Source organism: Cricetulus griseus, chromosome 2 (genome assembly GCF_003668045.3).
Source record: "Cricetulus griseus strain 17A/GY chromosome 2, alternate assembly CriGri-PICRH-1.0, whole genome shotgun sequence".
Classification (NCBI taxonomy): Eukaryota; Metazoa; Chordata; class Mammalia; order Rodentia; family Cricetidae; genus Cricetulus; species Cricetulus griseus.
In genome coordinates, this window is record NC_048595.1 from 329,554,019 (window position 1) to 329,562,075 (window position 8,057).

The 8,057-nt window shown below is 41.5% G+C and overlaps 1 long non-coding RNA gene across 1 annotated transcript; it reads left to right on the forward strand.

Annotated features, from left to right (window-relative positions):
- The first annotated feature begins 665 nt into the window (after positions 1-665).
- Positions 666-7,809, forward strand: LOC118238390. The gene is made up of 2 exons (XR_004768524.1): positions 666-776; positions 5,480-7,809. It is a non-coding gene; the product is annotated as an uncharacterized LOC118238390 (long non-coding RNA).
- Positions 7,810-8,057: the final 248 nt, after the last annotated feature.

Sequence of the window (8,057 nt, forward strand, 5' to 3'; positions counted from 1 at the left end):
CCGACCTTAAGCAGGTAATCCTGAGCAGTATATGAACACAGGCTGAGAAAGGCACAGGCACAAGTAAGTAAGCTGCTTTCTTCCTTGGCTTCTGTTCCAGTCCCTGCCTCCAGATTCCTGCCCTGAGTTCCTGTCCTGGCTTTCCTTAGTGGTGGATTTATAATCTGTAAAGTGAAATAAACTTTTTCCTCTTCAAGTTGTTTTGGCCATGGTGTTTTTTCTTTGTAAAGTCTGCTTATTTGCACTTTCCCAGAGGTCTTCCTTCTGACCCAAAGACTGTGGCTGCAATGAATTTACCTCCAGGAAAACTTAATGGGCCATCTGGTGTAGCCTAGAGTGGTGACAAGAGCTGAAGGTGTTTTACATGCAGGGAGAAGAAGGTTGTGTTTTATCCCATAGGGAAAGTGTCCGATTTTCCCCAGAGGATCTTTGAATAGCTAGGACCAGAGGCTTCTGATGTCCTTCATGTGGTTATCTACAATGGCCAGAAAAAAAATGTCAAGCCACCAAAGCAGTGGCTTATGTCACTAGACTGTCTGGATGGTTTCTAGAAATAGGCGTTTCTAGCTATTTCACCAAACTTGCAGAATAGGAGTATGTAAATTCTACATGTCGTGGTGGGGACAGGGATGTAAGATAGTTTCGTTGTTGATGGTTTGTTTTGTTTTAGGCAGGCTTTTATGTAGCTCAGATTGGCCTCAAACAATCTCTACAGTTGAGGATAACCTTGAACTCCCAATCCACCTATCTCCACTTTCCAAGAACCAGCATAACAGGTACATGCCTACACATTTATCTATTTTAACTATTTTATGCAATTCTTTATTTTATACATGTATATAATGTATTTTGGTCATTTTCACCCCAGTTCTCTTTCTTCTCTCTCCCACTTCCTTCAGTCCTCTTCTTTTCACAAACCCCTTCTTTTCCCTCCTATTTTCATGTCCTGTCTTTGTTTTGTGACCACATAGTTTAATCAGAGATGCTTGCATGAGAACAGGTAGTGGGTTATTTACTGGAGTAAGTAGTGGTTACAGCATTGTAGAAAATGACTGACTTCGACCCTTAACTGTTAATAACTCCTTGAGGAGAGGTGGAGCCTCATGAGACCCTTCCCACCCATGATGATGTGTTAACAGGCCCCCATCCTTCCTAGGTCTTGTACATGTAGCCATAGCTGCTCTGAGTTCATGAATCAATGGTCAAGTCACGTCCAGAAGACAGAATTTTACAGCACTTTCCACCATTGAACAGCTCTCTAGATTAGCCATTAGTTTATTAAAGGCATGTCAGGTAATTTAAACTAACTCATGGGTAACATTGATAAAATATTGCCAATACTGAACAATTGTTTGATAGTAATGTGCATATTTTTTATCAAACTTTTTGACTTTGAAATAATTTTTGATTCTACTGTAGTTATAATAAATAATGGAGAGGAAGAGTTCAGATTCCATTTACCCAATTCTCCCTAATAGTAATACCCTGCAAAACTACAACACACTAGCAAGATCAGGACACTGACATCACCCACAGAATGAAACATCTCCATCACGTGATGATTTCTCATGTGACCCTGTGCTTATCTTCCTTTGCCCCATTCCGGTCCTCAAGGCCTAGCTACACAGTTTTACGTTTTTTCTAAATGTCATTTCAAGAATGTTCTATAAGACAGGCTGGTGGTACACCACTTGAATCCCAGCACTCACAGGCAAATTTCTGAGGTCAAGTCCAGCCTTGCCTACTAATGGGTTCCCAGCCAGACAAGGAAGGCTACATAGTGAGGACCTTGTCTAAAAAAACCAAACCAAACCAAACCAAACCCAAAAAGGTCTTATAAATGAAATAATATATTTTATAACCTTTTGGGTTGCCTTTTTATACTCAGTGCAATTATCTGAAGCTTCAATAAAGTTATGCATACCAGTAGTTTGTTCCATTTCTGTTGCTGAGTGATGTCATACGTTACAGATATACAATAATCTGACTATTCATCCTGAGGAGTACAACTGCTCTATTTTCACTTCCGGATTTTTATGGATAAAGCTACTGAAAACACTTATGAATGTATTTGGGCTGAGCAAAAATTTTCATCCCTCTGGAGTAAGAATGTCTCAGAGCAGAGCTGCTGGGTTATACGGCACTAGCACACTAATCTCCAGAGTGGTTGCAGTAGTTCACATTTCTACACACAGTGAGCACAGATATAGGTTTATCGGCATTCCTGTCAGTACTTGGTGTTCTCAGTATTTGCATCTCAGCCATGCCAAAAAAAAAATGCACATTAATACCTCATTGGATTTAACTGTTATTTCCCAATGACTAACAGTGATGAATGTCTTCACATTTGTTCATTTGTCACTTGTGTATCGACCCCAGTCAAGTGCCTTTTTAGGCACTTGGGTTTTTTTTTTTTTTCTTTTGAGACAGGGTTTCTTTGTGTAGTTTTGGAGCCTGTCCTGGAACTTACTCTGTAGACCAGGCTGGCCTTGAACTCACAGAGATCTGCCTGTCTCTGTCTCCCCAGTGCTGGGATTAAAGGTATGTGTCACCACCACCCAGCTCTTGCCAAATTTCTAACTGATCACTTAATCCCCTTACATTTTTAGACCCCTCCCCATGCCCTGTGCTGGGGAGTAATCGATAGGCCTCAGATTTGCTAGGCAAGCACTTTGTCACTGAGTTATGCCCTTTGCACCCCACTTTCCAGAGGTTCTACTATGTTTCAGGTATTGGCCATTTGTCAGGACTACAGATACTTCCTCCTTGTTTGTAGCTTATCTTTTCATCCTCTTCATAAGATGTTCTACGTGTAATTTTTCTTTTTTTGACAAAGTTCCATACAGCAAATTCTCCTCTGATGGGTCATGCTTTTAACATGGAGTCTAAGAATCCGTTGTCTCATCCTGGATCCTGAAGACTTTCTCCTTTGTTTGCTTTGCTAAAGTTTTTCAAAATAGAAACCCCTGTTCTTGAAACACTGAGAGATTTTTGTATCAAGAATGGTTGATAAACTTTATCAAGATATTCTTATCAATTAATGGGATCATATATGTTTTCTTTTATCATGTTGATGTGGTGGGTTACAGTGATTGATCTTCAAATATTAAATCTGTTTCACATACTTGCCATAAGCCCCACTTGGTCTTTTAATACACAGTTGGATTTTGTTGGCTAAAATTTCACACCCAAAATCTCAGTGAGTGAGAGTGTTTGTGCACAAAATGTGTCCTGGGATGGGGTGCATTCTAGTTGGAAATTTCTTTGGGCCACCAACCAGCTCCCAAATGAAGATACAGAGATTTATTATTAATTACAAATGCTCGACCTTAACTTAGGCTTGTCTCACTAGCTCTCTTAACTTAATTTAACCTGTTTTCTATTCATCTATGAAAATTTTGTCTTGGGACTTTTTATCTTTCATTCTGTATGTCCTAATTTCCTGCTTCCTCTGTGTCTGTCTGTCTGACCCCGGTGTCTTCCTGGTATCTCTTTTTCTTTCTTCCTTTTCTCCTCAGAGTCTAAATTCCTCCTCCTCCTTACTCTCCCTGCCTGCATGTCCCACCTATACCTTCTCCCTCCCTCTTGGCTGTTCAGCTTTTTATTAGACCAATCTAATGAAAAGAATGCAAGCATGGTAAAACAGCAACACATCTTCACATAATTAAACAAATACAACACATCGTTTAATAAATATTCCACGACAAAAACAAATGAAACACATTTTTACATAGTTAAACAAATGCAACTCATCTTTGTATAATTAAACAAATATAACAGTTCATGGAAGTGACTCTGGTCACTTTGATCCTCAGGTCACATGTTGCAAGAACTAACTCTAATAACCAATGCTTTCAGTAAAGTAACACTAACAGAATTGGGAGAAACAGGTCATGGGCAAAGACAGGATTTCCAGTGTCTAGAAAGTTCCATAATGTCTAGATGTAGTGATAAGAAACAAGGTAGAATACCTGGAATCTGGGGCTTCTGCATAGCAGGCATATAGTGCTTCTAAAGGCCAGACAGGACAAAAAGGCCCCTATAGGGAAAGAATTAGAGGGTTCTAAAGGAACTGTAAAAACCACCCTATCTTGCTATACTGCTACCCCCAAAATGACTTCAGCTCATAGTTCATGCACCTTGCTGTACAACCAAGAGAATTGTATGACATGGAGTATACAAACAAGGATCAAGAATGTTCCTGTTTCTGTGATCTCTACCTGAGCACTTCCTACTGAGTGAGTAGGGAGATTATAGGACCTCCAGAGACCAAGCCTTAGACCAAGCCTTGTCAGCAGCACTTAGACCTACAGAAAGTGTTGCTAGACATCCTGAGTGACTAGCAACACAGGTGAGAACCTTTTAGGGCTGGTCTCAGGAACAGCTATAGTAGATGTCTATATCACCTCTTTGCAGGCGCAGATTGAAGAGGCACTGGGAACCACAATAGTTGACATACAAACCTGGAAGATGACATTAGGATTGAGGCAACTCTTTCTACCTCAGCTTCACTAGGAGGAATCCCAGATGCAGTGTTTGATTCCATAAAACACAAAAAGAATAAAAGGCTCTATCAATAGTTCTATGGGTTCTGTGGGTTCAATAGAGAGGTCCCTTCAGAATCATTGTGTAAGATTCAATATTAACCAAGCCCCAAGTGGTGACTTACACCTGGGAGTCAAAGACAGGTGGATCTATGTAAAGTTGAGGTCATACTGATCTCCCTGGTGAGTTCCTAGTCAGCCTTGGCTACATAGTGAGATAGTGAGACTGTGTCTCAGAGAGAGAGAGAGAGAGAGAGAGAGAGAGAGAGAGAGAGAGAGAGAGAGAGAGAGAGAAGAGAGAGGGAGAGAGAGGAGAGAAGAAAGAAAGAATAATTAAGTTAAATGACAGTAACTTATGAGGGATAGTGTAGCATGTAATACATCCTTCAAGGCCAAGCTTCATGGCATAAAGGAACAGACTGTAAATAGATTAAGGGGAAGCATTTAGCTTAAGTAATCACTAAAGCCAAGTTTTCCTGTGGATGTGGTCTACTCCAGAGCCACATCATGGCATGGAGTGGACACACTTCCATTAAAAGGCTAGGTCATGAAGGTGATGGCCCCAACAAACATAAACAAGGAAACCAGAGCAGAGAAGTGAACATTTGAATTCTAAGCCTTTTGATGCTAGGTGGGTTTTAAGGCAAAGAAAGGGTTTCAGAGAGGAGAGTGGATTTGCTACTCCTTGTTCCCCAAGTCTGATCATGGATGTGGAGAAAAATGTCAGGTGTGTCTTAGATATATGTGGGGGTCAGGAGAAGATTGACGGGGCTTTGCTGTTTCCTGGCCTGGGAGTCTTTTCTTGTCATGCTGGAAAGCCTGCTGCATAAGAAGCTGGCTGTAAGGAGCTAGGGCTCAGTGAGACCCACAGGACAACTCCCCTAGTTTTCCTCCTGACAACTTTCACCACCTTTTTCCCTCTCCTGACTTTCCAGGAATCTCCAATGGCTACATATACCTGGCAGTCATCAAGAAAGGGAGACACCAAGTAGACCACAGCAGTGAACCATAGGACAAAGAGAAGGGCAGAGAGGAGAACCGAAGGAGCAATTGAAAACCATGGCACGCATGCTAACCTTTCTCACCTCCTATGGTTCTTCTACTACTAACACATACATGCACACACACATGAGCACACAGATACGTACAAGCAACTCTGCAGTCTTCCACCTTGAATCATTGCCATTGCACTCAGCACTTATTCATGTAGTTCCTGCTCTTTAAACAGCTCTTTCCTCCATTGTTCTAGGCTTCACTTACCCAACTTCTGTTTAGAGATCATTCCTCCAGGGAACTGGTCCTGGTCTCTAAGCCCCAGAAGAGCACCCTTTCATTCTCTGTGGACTGACATTAATATTGACTAACATATTAAAGTATAGTCTGTGGCAAGCACAGGTATAAGTAGCCTTACTGAGGGATAATTCATCTATTTCTTACAACCAAGATCAGAAAAATACTGTCACTACTTGCTACTTACAGAGAACAAAATTAGGAGTCAACAAATTGAGGTCACCCAAGTGGCTAATCATGGAGTCTAGACTTGCATTCTAAATAGACATGATCTAGAATCCATGGTGTCAAGCCCTGTGCTAAATATTCCTCACTCCCTAGCCCATCCACAGTGCCCAGAACATAGAAGATACTTAGTAAATATTTCCAGATTTAATTAGTTAATCGATATTGTTGATCTACAGACCCATATCAGCCTTTTCTTTTCTCCTCCTCCTCCTTCTTTCTTCAAGTGAGAGAAGACTTGCTTGTCTAGCTTTTGCTTTGTCCCCATCTGGTGCTCACACAAGACTGGGTTTTAATAAGGAAGATTTGTCTAAGAACTTTCATCACATCAGAATTTATCACCCCAGATGCTACTGGGATCTCAAGTGTCCATGTGATGAAGAACCTGACGGCACAATTTCTGCAAAAACCATTAATGGCATCCACTTCAGCAATTATATTTATCATTTCCCACCCGGGAATTTGAGCCTATGCTCTGCTCACAAGGATGTGCAGCGGCTTATGGATCCAATGCAGGCCTCTGACGCCACAGCTTCTGCAAAAACCATTAGTGGTGTCTGCTTCAGCAGCGGGGCACAGGAATCAGCTCTTGGAAGAAATCAAAGAAAAGAGGAAGGTGGCCGTGTAGATGAGTTGTGGGAAAATGGTCTCATGCACAGGAAGGAAACAGCTCTGTGGGGGGAAGAATGAAGAGGGCTTATTGAATTCTAGAACATGAAGAGTTAAGCTGAGATGTTGTAAAAAGTGAAGCAAGTCAAGAACCTAAAATATTAGAGTATACCTTCCATATTCCATACTACAAATAGTGCCTTAGCCATTGTAAACCCAGAGTGGGTATTTCCCAGTTAATAGATGAGAAAACTGAAGGTCAAAGATATCACACATGTAGATAGGCTTAATTCAGAGAATGGCTGGCATTCTGTCCACTACTCATTGTTTTTTATTGTGCATTACTTAGACTCCATGTCAAATACAGAGTTCAGAACTCTATACTAGGGCAGCACTCGTCTGTCCATTCAATTCCATATAAGTGTTTATTGAATACATACATTGTACCAGGCACTGTACTTTGTGCTGGGATGATACAGTGAAGTGTTTTGCCCACAGTTTCAAGGTTCACATTAGTCATTGTGGACCACGTAATGACAGGATGTTATAGGAAGGAGTAGAAGGGTACCTAACCCAGTCTTGGTAAAGATGGGAAGAGAAATTGGCCTCTAGGAGGACTCTCAAAGGAAGGGCGTTCTAATGCAGTCCCCAGAAACTAGAGATTAGTAGGAAAGTGAAACAGCATTGCAAGTGGCATGAAGGCCTGAAAGCGCTCCCAGAACTGCAGGTAGCTCAGATGGAGGAAGTGGATAGTGAGAGACAAAAAGAGGATTGTTAAATAGAAGTCCAGATGTGTAGAGCCTTGTGTAACGTAACAAGGGCTTTAGATTTTATTTTGAGAGTAAGTAGGAAGCAAAGGGGCGATGTTATGAGACCTGCATTATGGAGGCATCATGTGGCTGTGGTGTCAAGAGTGGACTGAAGGAGGCAAGAAGGCTGACTCAAACAGAGCGTCATTGGGAGAGGGGAGAGCTACACAGAAAACATCAAGAAGGCATAATCAACAGGATGTGATGGGTAACTGGCCCCAGGAAAAAAGCAAAGAGTCAGTTGGTACCCTGGTTTCCAATTTCTGCCATAAAAAGTAACATTATTGACTATTTGCTGAAGAATAAAATGCATACGGAGGATTAGGCTTGGGGAATATTGTGGTGGCTTTTTTTTGTTGTTGTTGGTTTTTTTTTTTTTTTCAAGACAGGGTTTCTCTGTGGCTTTGGAGGCTGTCCTGGAACTAGCTCTTGTAGACCAGGCTGGTCTCAAACTCACAGAGATCCGCCTACCTCTGCCTCCCGAGTGCTGGGATTAAAGGCGTGTGCCACCACTATCCGGTTTGTGGTGGCTTTTTAATTGTGCCAACTATCCAAATAGAAAGAACTAGCAGGTAGTTTC